Genomic DNA, 17,864 nt, shown 5'->3' with positions numbered 1-17,864 from the left:
TCATGTGGAAAAATGCCCTTCCTGCGGACAGCATCTCAACGCTTCCAGAATCTTTGTCTGGCTTTCTCGAGCACCCTCGGCCTTGGCCCAGCCTCACACCACTTACCTATCAGCTCACGCGGGTGAGAAGCCAGGGCAGCAGGCCTAGAGGAAGGGCTGCATCTAGGGGCTCAGAGTCACGCTGCTTGGCCTTGTCTGCAGTTTGGCCACAGCCTCAGGTCGTATGTGGCGCAGGAGGCAGCTTAGGCTCACATCGTCAGGGCAGGAGAAAAAGAAACCCACTCCCCTCTCTCTTGCGGAAATTATGGAAAATAACACTGGCTCTCACTGATGCTCACTGGGTCACGTGGTGCTGTGGGGTGAACTGTGACCCCAGAAGGGAAGTGTTGGAATCCTACCCCAGTACCTGGGAACCTGACCTTATTTGGAAGTGGGTTTTGGGTGATGTGATTAAGCTGAGATGAGGTCACGAGGTGGGCTGTGATCCAGCGAGACGGGAGTCCTCCTAGAGCCACGAGAACAGGCCACGTGAAGGGCAAACGCCCAGGGCTGACGGGGCAGGTTGAGGGCTGGCAGCAAATTCCAGAGGCTGGAGGCGGCAAGGAAGGGCCCCCGCTCGCAGTTCGGGGGGGTGGCCCTGCCCACACCTGAAGTCAGGCGCTGGGCTCGTCTGCACAGCCAGTGTGTGTCCTTGGTTGTTGCGGCCCCAGGGACCGGCACCCCCCCCACCCCCGGGAACCATCATGGTGGCCGAGTTCAAGAGCCAGGCTCCCCCTGGCTGGGCTGGGGGGTGGTTCCCAGAGGACAGGGTGCTGACCTGGGCCCATCTGGGGTCCAGAGGAGGTGGTTGCCGGCCGGCACTGATACGTTTCCTGCACACCTAGGTCTGTGGCCCAGGTCCTGCCGGTTAGATGACCAGTGACAAAACCTAAGAGGCTTCTTATGTTCAGAGAGCAGAGGCTCAGGACCCAATTCTGACAGTGAGTGGCTGGTGCAAGGGTGCCCTGGTCCCCTGGGCCTCCCTCTCTGCCCCGCCCACCACCCTCTCCATTCCCCAAGTTTTGTGCCTGCTGTTCCTGCATCTGCTCTGCTCCCCTGCAACTTTGTCCCCTCTCCCCACCCTCTTGACAGAGGTGTCTATACAGGGCAAACAGCACACCACCAGCCCCCAGGACCACGGTCCTCAGTGGAGAACCAGCAAGATGCGGGGGTACAGCAGGCAGGCGTCTGCGGATGTGGGGGCGGAGGGGCAAGACAGGCGTTGTTTGTGCTTCATCCTAAGAAAATGCGACCTGCTTGTGGTCCTCTTTCTGGACAGGGATGGAAAAGAATGCATTCCTGGGGCTCAGAGAAAAGTACCCACGTGGATAATTTGAAACAAAGAGGCCATGCGGCTGCGAAGCTGGCACCACCATGGCTGTCCTCCCAGGGCCACACCAGCAGCTGCCAGCCTTGCAATGCTGGAGCTGCCACTTAGTCACAGCCCAGGACCACACCCAGTGAAGCCGTTCCTGGACACGGGCGGCAGCAGCGGCCCCCTGCCCGGGGGTCTGCGCCCACTCTGTATGTGGGCTCCACAGGCCCAAGGTCCTGGCTCCAGAGGGTTTCCTTCCAGGCACAGTCGGGGTCCCCCGAGTGCAAGGCCCCCAGTTCCCACAGACCAGCAGGCGAAGCGAGGGGTCATCAGGGGTAGCAGCCACGAGCTTCAGCACCAGGCGGCCGGGGCGCTGGGTCGAGGAGAGCGTTTGCCACTCAGAGGGCACGTGGGTGTCACTGGCAATCCAGGCGACCCCACACAACCAGACCTGGCCTGGGTGTGGCAGCTGGGGGCTGGAGCAGACAGGAATCCGGGGCGGATGAAGAGACAGGTGTCAGCTGTGGCCTGGGGACCAGCTGCAGCAGCAGGAGGGCTCCCTGCCAGCCCCTCCCCCAGGCCCCAGCCCTTTCCTAAGAATGTGGGCAGCTGGGGCACCTAAGCTACATCCCCCACTTCTGGGCACCCTGCACACCTGGCGGGCACCCACTTCCCCCACTTCCCCGGTGTTGGAGGCCCCGGCTGCTTTGGCCTGTGGGCACAGCCCGTAAGTGCCCTGGGGCAGCCTTCGTCCTGGAGTGAGGAGGGCAGGTCCATCCGGCTGCCCCCGGAGCCCCCTCGGGTGGAGCAGCGCATCTCTGGCCCCCTCCCCACCCCACCGCCCTTTCTGCTTCCTCTTCCCGAAAACCGCCTTCAGCACGGCCTCGCCTTGGGCTCTGTTCCCGGGAGCCCAGCCCAGGGCCCGGGGTTCCTCCTGGCGTGGCAGCGCGTGCACCCCAGCTCTTCTCAGGAAGGCACCGCCCTCGCTGTGGAGCGCTTTGCTTACAGTCTGCTCCCGCTTCAGAAGCGCCATCGTTTCCGCCCCAGTGTCCCCGAACCCACCACAGGACGAGGCTCACAGTGGCGCACAGTTCGTGCTGCCTTAACCAACGTGTCCAATCAGGCGTGGACGCTCCTGGGAAGAATGACCGAGCCGGCCTCCACGGGGGCTTTGGGGCAGATGCGCGTCCGGTGCCCGGCCCCTTCCACGGCTGCCCCTTGTGGGTGAGGGAAGGTCCCTGCTGGGCTTCACCCTCAGCCCTCGGTTTGGGCCTGGACGGTCAGCTTCTCTCCTGGGCCCTGGACCTGGAGGACCTGACCCAGGTGAGCAAACATGCGAGGCTGCTGGGCCACGGTCCCCGCCCCCGCCCCACCCCGCCAGGCCCATCTCCCCAGGCTCGGTCCCCAGCCTGCGCCGCCCGTGGCCTCATGATCCTTCCCAAATCATCCTTTGGCTCAGGTTTCTGTTGCTTACGACCAGGGCCCCACATTGCTTCCGGGGGGCACAGGAGACAAGCGTCCAGATCCGTGTGGCCTTGGGGCAGCCTCAGGGTGCAGGGCGGAGGGGGCCCCTCGCTCTGGAGGGGAAACAGCCTGCCTCCCGGGGCCCAGGGTTAAGTATGGGGGCCTCTGGCTTCTGAGCTGGAGGCTAACTGGGAAACGGGACACGGGCACAGAGAGTGGCAGCCAAAACATCATCTTCCTGCTCCACTCAGGCTGTGCTTCGAGCCGTTCCTGTTGCTGCCCTGAGCCTGCTCCTCCCTCACTGTGCTGGACAGAAAGGACACGTGTGTGTGTGTGTGTGTGTGTGTGTGTGTGTGTGTGTGTGTGTGTGTGTGTGTGTGTGTGTGTGTGTGTCCAGAGGGCGCCCAGGGCTGGCTGGTCTCCCCAGCGCACCATGCACGACCTGTCCTCTCAGGTGGGGGCACTGAGCCAGCAGAGAGGGGTGCCCTGCCTCTCGAGGGCTGAGCGATGGGCAGCATGAGGGTTCCGAGGCTGTGGGCTGCGGGTGACATCCTCCAGAGAAATTCCTCAAGCTCGTGCCTTCTAGGTTTGGCTGCTAGTACTGTGGGTTTTATATAGTAGCGATTTATCTTCTCCCCTAAAGTGAGTTCCTGGGGGGCCATTTTAGGCTGGCACACTGCTCCTCAAAGTCCCCTGAGACCCAGGTTCCATCGGCCATTCTTAGCTTCCGTGTCAGCCCTTATGGTCAGAAGAAGGCTGCTGGGGCTCCGGCCGTCACACCTACACACCAAGAGGGAAGAAGAGAAACGCCGAGGGGCCAAAGGCAATCTCCTTCCCGAGTCCCTCCCAGGGTGCAAAATGGAACAACCCCACAAGGGGCAACTTGGCAGCTCTGAGCAGAACCTCAGGTGAGTTCACCTGTGATCCTAGGTGACTCCAGGCATTTCCCTGCACGTGCACCTGTGTCTTACAAAGACTTTATTTGGGGTTATTCAGTGCCACCTGGCTGGCAAGGGCAGGCGATTTGAAATGATTCAGACATCACTGGGGGCTGATCGAGAAGCCACAGTTTTCCCACAGCGCCAGATGCCGGGCTGTGGTTGCAAAGGCAGCCGCGAAGGCGGCTGTAGGACCTGTGAGGAGATGGCCAGGGACCACCTGGTGGCCCCTCCTCTTCTTGCAGGAAAGGGGGCAGTTTTCACTTCCTGGGGCTCTTGCGACAAACACAACTGGCGCCTGAAACCACAGAAGCCCGTGCTCTCACAGGTGGGGGCCAGGAGTCCAAGGGCGGGTGTGGGCTGCCCGCGCCCCTCGGGGCCGGGTCCCCCCACCTCCGTCTCCATCTTCACTCCTGCGTGGCCCGTCCTCAGTCCCACTTGCCAAGGCCCCTTTCCCGGCCCTTCCTTGGGACACCGCACCTCCTAACCCTGGGGGATGCTGGCAGAGGCAGGGGAGCAGGCCACATGCACAGGAAGGACGGAGACGGGAATAAGGCTCGAGGAAGAAGGGGACAAGCGGAGGGAGGCCAAGGTGACAAGCAGACAGGCAGGCATTGAGCAAACGAGCAGGAGCGGCCAAGACACCAACAAAACGCAAGGGAGTCCTTTCAACATCAGCAAAAGGATATCCGGTTTATCCAATGGGAAGCACGAAAGGAAAAGAAATAAAAATAAGACACAGTAAACGGAATACAGGCAATAAGATGGCAGAAATCAATGCGAACACAACAGAAGATGCATGTTGGGAGTGCGTTAATTTTACCAGTTGAAATTTTACCACAGTGGCAACAAACCCAACTAGTACCCATGAGGGTGCGGGTTCGGTCCCTGGCCTTTCTCAGTGGGTTAAGGATCCGGCATCGCCGAGAGCTGTGGTATATAGGTTGCAGACAGGGCTCGGATCCTGCATTGCTGTGGCTGTGGCGTAGGCCAGCAGCTATAGCTCCAATTTGACCCCAGAGAGGGAACTTTCATGTGCTGTGGGTGTGGCCCTAAAAAGACCCAAAAAACCAAAACCAAAACCAAAACCAACCTGATTTAAAAATGGGCAAAAAACAGGAGTTCCCATCATGGCGCAGCAGTTAACGAACCCAATTAGGAACCATGAGGTTGCGGGTTCGGTCCCTGCCCTTGCTCAGTGGGTTAACGATCCGGCATTGCCGTGAGCTGTGGTGTAGGTTGCAGACGCGGCTCGGATCCCGCGTTGCTGTGGCTCTGGCGTAGGCCGGTGGCTACAGCTCCGATTGGACCCCTAGCCTGGGAACCTCCATATGCCGTGGATGCAGCCCTAGAAAAGGCACAAGGACAAAAAAAAAGGGCAGAAGACCTGATTAGACCTTTCTCCCCAAAGGACGTACGGACGGCCCATAGAAGCTCAGCATTATTAATTATCAGGGAAATGCAAATCCAAACTCCAACCTCACCCCCGTTAGAACGGCCACCGTCGAAAAGAACACAAATAACAACGTTGCTGAACCTGTGGCGAAAAGGGCCGCTGTACTCTGTCAGCGGGAAGGTAAACTGGTGCCAGCCCGTGGAAACCCACATGGCGGCTTCTCAAAAACTACGAACAGAAGGACCCCATGAACCAGCAGCTCCACCCCTGGGTAAGCATCCGAAAAGACACATGCACCCAATGTTCGCAGCAGAAGTACAACAGCCAAGACACGAAAGCAGCCTAAGTGTCCACTGACAGATGAGTGGATAAAGATGTGGCACCTACGTACAGCGGAATATTAGTCATTAAAAAAGCAATAGTATTTTGCCATTTGCAGCACACGGATGGACCTGGAGGGTGTTGTGTGAAGTCAGTCAGACAGAGAAAGACTCACAGCGTGTGGTATCATTTACATGTGGAATCTAAAAAATAAAACCAAGCCGTCGATATAACAAAAAAGAGGAGTTCCCGTCGTGGCGCAGTGGTTAATGAATCTGACTAAGAACCATGAGGTTGTGGGTTCGATCCCCGGCCTTGCTCCGTGGGTTAAGCATCCAGTGTTGCTGTGGCTGTGGTGCAGGCCGGCAGCTACAGCTCTGATTCGACCCCTAGCCTGGGAACCTCCATATGCCGCGGGAGCAGCCATAAAAAGACAAAAAATAAAAATAAAAACAGGACCTACTCAAGCTGACAAGCTTTTGTACAGCAAAAGAAACCATTAAAAAAAAAAAAAAAAGAAAAAAAAGACAGCCTACAGAATCGGAGAAAATGGTTTCAACTGATGCCCTTGACAGGGCTTAATCTCTAAAATATACAAACAACGTATACAACTCGACAGCCAAAAGTAAACAACCCAATGGAAAAATGGGCAAAAGACTTGAATAGACATTTCTCCAAAAAAGATATACAGGTGGCCAACAGGCACATGAAAAAAATGCTCAAGTCACTAATTATTAGAGAAATGCCAAGTCAAATCTACTGTGAGGTACCACCTCACGCCTGTCAGAATGGCTATCAGTAAGTCCACAAATAACAAACGCTGGAGAAAGGGTACCCTCCTACACTGTTGGTGGGAATGTAAATTGGTCCAACCACTATGGAAAACAGAAAACTAAAGATAGAACCACAATATGATCCAGGAATCCCAGCCTTGAGCATATAACCAGAAAAAAACTACAATTCAGACAAAACTTTCCTTGAAAAAGACACATGCACCCATATGTTCATGGCAGCACTATTCACAATAGCCAAGACATGGAAACAACCTAAATGTCCATCGACAGATGACTGGATTAAGATGTGGCACATGTATGCAATGGAATACTACTCAGCGATAAAAAAGAACAAAGTAACGCCATTCGCAGCAACATGGATGGAGTTAGAGACTCCCATGCCAAGTGAAGTAAGTCAGAAAGAGAAAGACAAATACCATATGCTATCACTAATATCTGGAATCCAATATAAGGCAGAAATGAATCTTTCCACAGAAAAGAAACTCATGGACTTGGAGAGCAGACTTGTGGTTGCCAAGGGGAGGGGGGACTGGGAGGGACTGGGAGTCTGAGGTTAACAGATGCAGATATTGCATTTGGAGTGGATAAGCAATGAGATCCTGCCGTAGAGCACAGGGAACTGTATCTGGTCACTTGCGACGGAGCATGAGGGAGGATAATGAGAAAAAAATGCGTATGTATATATGCGGGACTGGGACACTGTGCTGTACAGCGGAAATGGACAGAACACGGTAAATCGACTATAGTGGAAAAATAAAAATCCCGTTAATTTTTTTTTGAAAAGCAAAACAACCTCATAGCACCTCAGCACTAAAACATGACTTCTTTCACTGGCTTTGTGCTGGCTGTCGAAAGCCAGCAGTAAGCGTTTCGCCTGGTGGAGGAAGTTTAGATGCCTGCCCTTTAGAGCGGGAAAAGGGCAAGGATGTTCACAACCACCCAGGTGGCATGGGCTTGGCATCTTGGCCGATTCTACAGGGAAACAACAAAAATAAAGGCGGAAAAGACGTGGGGGAAAAGAGAAACTGTCTTTATTGGCAAATGACACCCGTGCTTGCTGGAGAGAAAAAAGCAACAGACGCTTCGAAGCAAATGAGCCGCTGCTGTAAGAGCATTTGTGGCTTCAATCTGCGTGCTGCCCGCGGGGGGGGGGGGGGTGACTTACAGACGGAAGGGTACTGGTTATTTGATGACAGCTAATGACCACGAGTTCCCTGCTGGAGCCGGAACGGGTGAATGGAAGAGCCCTTTCCTATTCTGTCCACGTCAGCATGTGTTCAGAGTCTTTCAGATTCTCCACTGTGACCATTTTTTTTCTTTCTCTCTCTCTCTCTCTCTTTTTTTTTTTTTTTTTTTTTTTTTTTTTTTTTTTTTTTTGGTTGTGCCTGAGACATGTAAAAGTTCCTGGGCCAGGGAGCGAACCCACACCACAGCAGCAACCCAAGCCACTGCAGTGATGCCAGGTCCTTAACCTGTCAAACCATCAGGGAACTCCTGTAACAATTTTTTGACATACAGCTAATTGGTTTCTTACCCATCGGTTAGAGCCGCATGCCAGTGCCATGCCCTTGGATCTTTTCTAGAAAGACTTCAAAGTTTGTTTTTGTTTTTGCTTTTTGGGGCTGCACCCGCAGAGTACGGAGGTTCCCAGGCTAGCGGTCAAATTGGAGCTGTAGCTGCTGGCCTACACCAAATCCGAGCCGCATCTGCAACCTATACCACAGCTCAGGACAACGCCAAATCCTCAACCCACTGAGCAAAGCTAGGGATTGAACCCGCAACCTCATGTTTCCTAGTCGGATTTGTTGGCTGCACTGCGATGGGAACTCCCTGACTTTGAAGATTTAATACTGGTCTTTGCAAAGTCACTTCTCCTCTTCGTGACTCACGACCCTTCAGTTCCATCCAGGACCTTTAGTCTCTTTTGAGCCATTTTGTTACTTAAAGGATTTACCAGGTGCCCGCTTAATCCGCCAGGGATTTAACCGTGGGTGTATGGTGTTATCCTGACTTAAGGCTGAGATCTAACAGGCTCCTGTCACTCAGATTATTCCTGTTTAGGCCTGAGAAACAGTTGTCCCTGCCCTGAAGCAATGCACTGGCTCGCTTCCCGCCACCCTGCTGCAAACCAACCCTTTTCCTTTTTTTTTTTTTTTTTTTTTTTGTCTTTTTTTAGGGCCGCACCCGTGGCATATGGAGGACCCCAGGCTAGGGGGCGATTTGGAGCTGCCGCTACCAGCCTACACCACAGCCACAGCAATGCAGCATCCAAGCCTCGTCTGCAACCTACGCCATAGCTCAAGGCAATGTCATATCCTTAACCCACTGATCGAGGCCAGGGATTGAACCTGTGTCCTCATGGATGCTGTTCGGATTCGTTTCTGCTGAGTCACAGCAGGAACTCCCAACCAACTCATTCTTGTCGAAGTGCCTCTCTCTCTCTCTCAAAATATAATGCACATCTCAAAAACTCACTCCTTTAAAGTGCGTGATTCAGTGGGGCTTTCTCAGCATTGCTCAAGGCTGAGCAACCATCACCACCATCTAGGTCCATGATGTTTTCATCATTCCCAAGGAAATCTCATACATTCGACAGTCCCACCCCCCACCCCCGCTGGACCCCCCCCCCCCCATCTCCTGATCTGCTTGCAGTCCCTGTGGATTTGCTCAGATCAGTGGGGTCACAGAACGCGTGCTCGTGTCTGGCTTCTCAGCCCCCACACTGTTTTGGAGGTTCCCCCGGGCGCTGTCAGGCGCCAGTGTTCCCTGCGGCTGAGCGGGGTCCCTGCAAAACCACACCACCTTCTCTCCGCCGTCCCTTAGCTGAAGGACGCATGCGTAGCTCTCCACTCTCTTTCCAGCACCCTCTACACGGGAACATTATGTTAACGGCCCCCAGCGAACACGGTGACTTAACAAAACAACGTGCAGGAATACATCCCGAGTGACCCCTCCGACGCGGTGGCTGCCTCGTCCTTACCCGCGGTGGTAACGGGCCGTGCGGGTGCTGGCAGGGTCCTGCCGAGGCTGATGGACATCCCGGCTCATCCGAGTCCGGGAAGCGCGGTGCATGCGCGCGCATGCGCGTACTGCTCACTTCCCGGCTGATCCCGCGGCGGTTCCCAGCTGACGGGCGCGGGGGTGTCTCACTCTCAGGAGGAGATTCTCCACGTGGAACGGGAGACACCTGTGCGCCAGCAGCAAACACGGCCTGCGTGCTCTCCGCATGTGTCTATTCCATCGCCTAAATTATCATTTTCGAACCGAAAGAGAACTCTGAACACGCAGGGGACGACTGATGTGCAGACCCCATTCTCCTGTATCCTCGGATTGTGGGTTAAGGCTTGGTCTCCGTCCTCCCTCATCAGGTGGCGTTTTTCATGCCGAAAACACTTGAAATACAAGCGAGATACATAATCTGTTGAGTGTTATATTCCGCAGCATCACAATCTCTAGATTTTAAAAAATTTCTCCACTTGGAAGAACATGTGTTTCATACGTTTTAAAACCTTCCGACCAGGGATCGCTGTCTTGGAGGTTAGAGACGCATAGGTGAGAACTGTAGGTTCCAGGCCACCGCCCCAGGTTTGATGTCCCCGGGGGGTGATTTCCTCGCAGTGTTCGCTGGTCAGTTCTCCAGGCCGGAGAAGCACAGGTTGTTGGAGATGACATCAGAGCCTCAGGCCCTTCTGCCACCAGACTGTTCTCAGGAGCCGGTCTGGAGTCCCTGGGGCCAGACAGCTGGAAAAGCCCAGTGAAATACTTTTGTCACAACCAGACACTTTGCTGCCACCTGCTGGAAACGTCTCCCAATAAAAACCCACCTTGACCACAGGCATGGTGGGAGGCCGTGAAGCCACGCTTGAAATATGCTACAATGAAAATCAGAAGGAGTTGTCTGGATGAAGAAGGTGACTCATAGCCACTCAAGAAGCCTCTAGGGCAGACCCTCCCGCTGCTGGACCAGGAGCCCTGCTTCGGTGCCGCAGGTTAGGGATTCCCTGCCTGGCCCAGGAACTTCCTCGGGCTGCAAGCGTGGCCAAATAAAATGAAATAAAGGAGGCCCAGCGGGAACGAAACCTGTCTCCCCCCGCCAGCTGTGAAGCTGTGAGGCCCCCACCCCCAGCCCCTCGCCCTGGTGCTCAGACGCAGCAGAGGCGGTCCCGAGGAAGGTGCCCCCATCTCAGTCCAGCATCCTCAGGTCCGGCCCGTGGAGAAGCCCCTCTCCTCCCCATTTCCCTGCTCTGTGCTCAAGACCCCTGCCCATCGGCACACTCCCTCTTCACCCGGCCTTGTCCAACCCAGCACGGCCCCTGGGAGCCCAGAGCGAGGGTGGGAGTGCCCCCAGAGCGCATCAGAATGGGACACGGAGGAAGCCCAGCGCCTCCCAGCAGGGCTCCACATCCTCCCTGCCAGCTGGCTGCCCCACGTCCCAGTCTGCAGAGCAATAGCAAGATAAATGCTTGATTCATTTTTCCAATTAAATAACTCACTTAATAAGTCTCCGGCTTGGATATTTAGGTTGTTTCCAATTTTTCATAAGTGTCCTCTCTTTTTCCTTTTTTCACCCCTGAGGTAAAATGCACATGCCATAAAATTACTGTCTCAAACATGTCGGGAAAACATATGGTTAACGCAGCATGAGATGCCCTCGTGCCCATAACTCTTTTCTTTTTTTCTTTTTTTGTCTTTTTAGGGCCACACCTGAGGCACATGGAGGTTCCCAGGCTAGGGGTCTAATCGGAGCTGTTGCCGCCGGCCTACACCACAGCCACAGCAACACCGGATCCTTAACCCACAGAGTGAGGCCAGGGATCGAACCCGAAACCTCATGGTTCCTAGTTGGATTCGTTTCCACTGCGCCATGATGGGAACTCCCACCATAACTCTTTTCATCTTGTAAAACAAAAACGACATCCACTGAAAAGTAACTCTCCACCTTCCCGCCCAGCTCCTTTCTGTCTTTGATTTTGATGATTCCAAGCACCTCTACAAGAGGAATCACACGGTATTTGTCCTGTGAAGGGCTGTTTCTCTAGCACTGGGCCTGCAGGTTCATCCATGTGGCAGCAGGTGTCAGAACTGCCTTCCTTTTTTCAGGCTGAATACCGTTCCTTTGTCAGATTAGACCACATTTTGCCCGCCTACACCGCAGCCTGCTGGATCCTTAACACAGTGAGCGAGGCCAGGGATCGAACCTGCATCCTCATGGATACTAGTCAGGTTTGTTACCCACTGAGCCACAACAGGAACCCCTGTATCCTTTTTTAAGATTCCACATGTAAGTGATAGCATATGATGTTTGTCTCTCACTAACTTCACTTAGCATGATAATTTCTAGGTCCACCCATGTTGTGACAAATGCCATTATTTCATTCTTTTTTATGGCTGAGTAATATTCCACTGTGTATATGGGTACCACATCTTTTTTCTTTCTGTCTGTCTTTTAGGGCCGCACCTGCAGCATATGGAGGTTCCCAGGCTAGGGACTGAATCAGAGCTGTAGCCGCCAGCCTACACCACAGCCACAGCAACGCAGGATCCAAGCCTCCTCTGCAAAACAAACCATAGCTCATGGCAACCCACTGATCGAGGCCAGGGATCAAACCTGTGTCCTCATGGACACTAGTCAGATGTGTTTCTGCTGAGCCATGACAGGCACTCCTGTACCACATCTTCTGGAGCCACTCCTCTGTTGATGGACATTTAGGTGGCTTCCACGGCTTGCCTGCTGCAAATAGTGCTGCAAAAGTGAACAGTGGGGTACATGTATCTTTTTGAGTCATGGTTTTCTCTGGCTAGATGCCCAGGAGTGGGATTGCTGGATCAAATGGCCATTCTATTTTGAGTTTTCTGAAGGATCTCCATACTGTTTCCCATAGTGGTTGCACCAATTTACAGTCCCACCAATAGCGTAAGAGAGTTCCCTTTTCCCCACACTCTCTCCAGCACTTATGGTTTGTAGACTTTTTGATGATGGCCGTTTGTTCTGGCTGGTGCAAGGTGGTACCTCACAGCAGTTTGATTTGCATTTCTCCAATAATGAGTGATGTGGAACATCTTTTCATGTGTTTTTTGCCCATCTGTCTGTCTTCTTTGGAGGACTGTCTGTTTAGATCTTCTGCCCATTTTTTGATGGGGTGGTTCTTTTTGGTATTTATCTGCCAGTGTTTACGTATTTTGGAGATTAATCCCTTGTCAGTCGTTTCATTTGCAAATATTTTCTCCCATTCTGTGTGCTGCCTTTCATTTGGTTTATGGTAGCCTCTGCTGTGCAAAAACTTTTACGTTTAATTAGTTGTAAGGTCCCATTCATTTTTGTTTTTATTGTCATTGCTCTAGGAGGTGGATCTGAGAAGATATTGCTGTAGTTTATGTCAGAGAGGGTTCAGCCTATATTTTCCTCTTAAGTTTCAGCGTATCTGGTCTTACATTTAGGTCTTTAATCCGTTTCGAGTTTACTTTTGTGTATGGTGTTCAGTGCTCTAATTCAGTTCTTTCATATGTAGCTGTCCAGTTCTCCCAGCACCACTTACCGAAAAGACCATCTTTCTTCCACTGTATGCTCTTGCCTCCTCTGTCATAGATTTGTTGACCACAGGTGTGTGGGTTTATTTCTGGGCTTTCTATCCTGTTCCACTGATCTATATTTCTGTTTTGGTGCCAGTACCATACTGCTTCAATGACTGTAGCTTTGTAGCGTAGCCTGAGGTCTGGGAGCCTGATTCCTCCAGCTCCATTTTTCTTTCTCAGGGTTGTTTTGGCCCTCACTGTGGGTTTTTTGTGGGTTTTTTTGTCTTTTCTAGAGCTGCTCCTGGGGCCTGTGGAGGTTCCCGGGCTAGGGGTCTAATCGGAGCTGTAGCTGCCAGCTTACGCCACAGCCACAGCCACACCAGATTCAAGCCGCAGGGGCGACCTACACCACAGCTCATGGCAATGCCGGATCCTTAACCCACGGAGCGAGGCCAGGGGTTGAAACTGCAACCTCATGGTTCCCAGTCAGATTCATTAACCACCGAGCCACGACGGGAACTCCCCCTCACTGTGTTTTTTTTTTTTTTTTTTTTGTCTTTTGTCTTTTGTTGTTGTTGCTATTTCTTGGGCCGCTCCCGCGGCATATGGAGGTTCCCAGGCTAGGGGTTGAATCGGAGCTGTAACCACCGGCCTACGCCAGAGCCACAGCAACGCAGGATCTGAGCCGCGTCTGCAACCTACACCACAGCTCACGGCAACGCCGGATCGTTAACCCACTGAGCAAGGGCAGGGACCGAACCCGCAACCTCATGGTTCCTAGTCGGATTCGTTAACCACTGCGCCACGACGGGAACTCCCTCACTGTGGTTTTGATTTGCATTTCCCTCATGGCCAGTGATGTTGAGCCTCTTTTTGTGCATTTTCTGGCCATTTGTGTATCTTCTTTGGAGAAGTGTCTATTCAAGTCCTGTGCCCATTACTGAATTGCTTGTTTTGTTGTTGAGTTTTAGGAGTTCTCTACATATTCGGAATAATAATCACTCATCAGGAGTATAATTTGCAAATATTTTCTCTCATTCTATGGGCTGCCTTTCTACTCTGTAGATCGTGTCTTTGATAAACAAAATTTTTTAATGTGCACCGAGTCCTAGATGTCTCTTTCTTCTTTTGCTGCCTGTGCCTTTGGTGTCATACCTAAGAAAACACTGACAAATTCCAAGTCATGTGTTTTTTATTCTAGGCTTTATTCTAAATGTTTTATGGTTCTAGGTCTTAAAATGAAAACTTTGATCCACTTTGAGTTGGGTTTTGTATACGGCGTGTGGGAAGCATTCAGGTCTCCAGGTTCTCCAGGACTGAGCAGTGGGTGAGTGAAGCTGCCTCCTCGCTGCATGGGGCCTTCCCTCCCCGACGCCAGGCCCCTGCTAGCAGGGTCCCCAAAGGGCCTCAGCCCAGGACCAGCAGGCTCAGCTTCATGCCAGGGGATGGCACTGCCTTGTCTCTGAACGATGGCCACCCACACGTGCCACACCTCAATCCATTCCTGAGGCTGCTGGATCTTATCTCTGACAGTCACTGGGTTCTAGAACTTCTGGCCACCTGCATGCTCCCCGACTGGGGTCAGCTGTTTTGAAATGAAATGTGTGATAGTAAGTGGCCACTTGGGACTTTACAGAACAAGGCAACTGAGCGGCAGGACCCCGACCTGGAAAGAGGGAAAGAAAACCCGGTTTTCTTTCGGTTAATGAAAGGGTCCCTCCCTCCCGCGAGGCAACGGCAGCCCCGCCCCGGCCTGCGCAGCCTCCGCCCACAGGGAGAAAGGCCTAAATTTATTAACTTGAGACATCTGGTTTTCTTTAATTAACACTCATCCTTTGATGCTCTGACTACCTGGTCTTTGCTGCAAAACGCTTTTATCTCCTGGCTCCTCCCCACCCCGGCCTCTAGGGAGCAGCCCCTCAGGCTTAAGTACTGGCTTTTGTCCGCCAAATAAAACAGTCTGAGCTTCTAGGTTGTGCATTTTTTTCAGCGGGATCAGCAGTTCCCAAACCGGATCCCAGGCAGGCTGCAAGCCCAGGCCTGTCCCAGCGCTGCCCTCCTGCCCATATCCTCCTAAACCCTCCCTTAGTTGAGCGCGCCCGCCCCGGCTTCCTGCTGGGGATTAAAAGCCTTTGCCAGCATGGCCATTCTTTTAATGGTTTTCCTCTTATATTTTTATCACGACTATTTGACAAAGTCCAGAGTCAATCGAAAGCTGCATCCCCGTCCTGAAAACACAAAGGAAGGAACAGGTTTTAACTCAGGCTGTGCCTCCCATGTTTACATGCTGCCAACATCTGATTTTTTTGTTTGTTTTGGGTTTGTTTTTTGTTTTTTGTTTTTTGGTCTTTTTTAGGGCTGCACCTGCAGCATATGGCAGTTGCCAGGCTAGGGGTCAAATCGGAGCTGCAGGTGCTGGCCTACACCACAGCCACAGCCACAGCCACACCAGATCTGAGCCCCATCTGCGACCAACCACAGCTCACAGCAATGCCGGATCCTTAACCCACTGAGCAGGGCAGGGAAAGAAATGGCATCCTCATGGGTACTAGTCCGTTCTTAACCTGCTGAGCCACATTGGGAATTCCTGATGTCTGATATTTTAATCCCACATTTTCCTTTCTTTCTTTCTTTTTTTTTTTTTTTTCTTTTTCTTTTTCGAGCTGCACCCATGGCATATGAAGCTCCCAGGCTAGTAGGGGCTGAATCAGAGCCATAGCTGCTGGCCTACACCATAGCTCACGGCAACGCCGGATCCTGAACCCGATGAGCGAGGCCAGGGATGAAGCCCATGGATGCTAGTCAGACCCGTTTCCATTGAGCCACAACGGGAACTCCCTCCTTTCATTTTAACCTCTGCTTGTTTCAGTTCATGAATATCTCACCCGCTGGCAGTAACTTGGGTTACATGGTGTGAAACAAAATTCATATCTTATGCCAAGACAGTAAAAATTTAAGCAACAAATCCCTGCCCTTTGGCCTCCCCTCCCCTGCTGTGACCGTGTATCTGCTTTATGCCTCGGCCAAGCTCTCCCGTGGGCTGATGCGGGAATCTGCCAGAAGGGCAACACGGGCTCCACCAGATTCCTCCTCAGATACCATTCCTCCTTGGTGGCCTCAGGGGCCGTGTGACCCACCAGAAGGATCTGGATCTTGCAAACTGTCAGTAAGATTACGTCATGTGACGGAGAGCCCTCGGTCTCCAAGAAGCTTCAGGGACTATGCCTGGACTTCCCACGGGCAGGACTGTCCTCCGAGCTCTCTGAGATGCTCTGCTCAGCTTATGAGCCTCAAACTTGGCCTGAATAAAAACTTCCATTATTTTTATTTTGTCTTTCTTTCTTTGCTGGGTTTTTTTGTTTTTTGTTTTTTGTTTTTTTTTTTTGCTTTTTTGCTTTTTAGGGCCTCACCCGTGGTTATATGGAGGTTCCCAGGCTACGAGTTGAATCAGAGCTATGGCTGCCGACCTACCCCACAGCCACAGCCACAGCCACATCGGATCCTTAACCCACTGAGCGAGGCGAGGGATCGAATCCGCAACCTCAAGGTTCCTAGTGGGATTCCTTCTGCTGCGCCACCATGGGAACTCCTGAAGAAATTTAAAAGTGAGTAGTAAGGCTGAGGTTGGCGCGCTCTCCCTAAGCCAAATCTCAGACCCAGAGTCCCAAAGGGACCGATCGCCCCAGAACACCCAGACACACGCACACCCGTGTTCCAGTGTAAACAGCGCCTCTCTGAGGGCCCAAGGCCACTATCTGGACAGCTGTATCCTGGGGAGAGGGGCACACCCAGGTCAGGGTCTGAGCTGGCACTGACGCCTGGGGATCCTGAGTGCCAAGCCAGACTCCCTGTTGGAGTGGGGAACATGGGTGTCTGGCGACAAAGGGGGTCCTGGTCTGGGTCCCCCTACAAAGGATCCAGTGGGTCCACAGGGCAGTCCCCCAGCAGCCCACGGATATGGACCCGGAATGGACAACCCTAATGGTTGGAGGCGCTCACTTTGTGAGAACTGCTGCAGCGGACAAGCCCAGAGGCAAGAGCTAGAAACGCTCCCATTTCCAGCCAGGACAATACACGAAGCAGAGACTAACAACACCTCAAACCCTGCACACAAGGGGGCTGCTCACCAGCTTCCCAGGAACCGCACGGCCCCAGTGCTCCAAACACAACCCACAGCCCCGCCAAGGCCAGTTCTTGTGCCGTGTGCGGAATCTTTTCCAGAACACATCAGCACAGCCTCTGAAAATTGGTCCAAGGCTCTTGACTTCACAAAGGATTTTTTGGGGGAGGCCACACCTGTGCAAGTTCTGGGCCAGGGATCAAACCCAAGACAGAGCAGAGACCTGAGCTGCGGCAGTGACAAGGCCAGATCCTTAACCCCCTGCGCCACAAGGGAACTCCAGAAAAGGATTCTTTCTCTCCCTGGTGGAAGGGCAGGAGCAGAGCTGGCCGCGCTGTGGGACAACAAGCCCATCTTACTTGGACCCAGGCGGCATTGGCTCCCCGTTGGGTCTCCGTGGAATCTGGTCAACGCACAGAAAACAGATGGTCCCCTTGCTGACAACAGCGTAATCGACAGGCCTGACGAGTGGCAAACGGCCAGTGTCCTGGGTGTTCAGGACACGACACACAGGCACGTGCGTTTGAGCGCGGGCTCTACGCCCTGGGCAAAGGTACAGGGGCCGGTCGCTCCAGGTCCAAAGCCTCCTGCCAGCACATCCTGTCCACGCAAGGACGAGTTTGGGGCCTTGCACTTCCTGCCACAGAAGGAGAGGCTGCAGCTGGCCGGCCTCCGTGTGCCACGCAGGGGCAGGGTGTCACACTTGGGGATGTGACCTCAGTCCATTTTTGGGTGACATGGAAGTTTCTATGCGGAGTCGGGCTCACGAAGAGAAGGGCAGCACGCCTGGGAGGCTGTGGTACGAAGGTCCTGCTCCTGGGGCTGCTCGACCCCACAGGCCTGCACGCCCTCGGGCCTGTGGCGGGCGGGTAAGAAAGTGAGGTGGGGCCTCTGGCAAGACCCCAAGGGGGCGCTGAGCACAGAGCTTCGGCTCTCAAGTGAGGACGGAGCACCAGCAGGCTCC

This window comes from Sus scrofa, chromosome 4, assembly GCF_054392235.1.
Source record: "Sus scrofa isolate SSC_HxYL_T2T_F1_AM1 chromosome 4, Sscrofa_HxYL_maternal_Yorkshire_Landrace_v2.0, whole genome shotgun sequence".
Taxonomy (NCBI): domain Eukaryota; kingdom Metazoa; phylum Chordata; class Mammalia; order Artiodactyla; family Suidae; genus Sus; species Sus scrofa.
Note: the sequence above shows the minus strand (reverse complement) of the source record.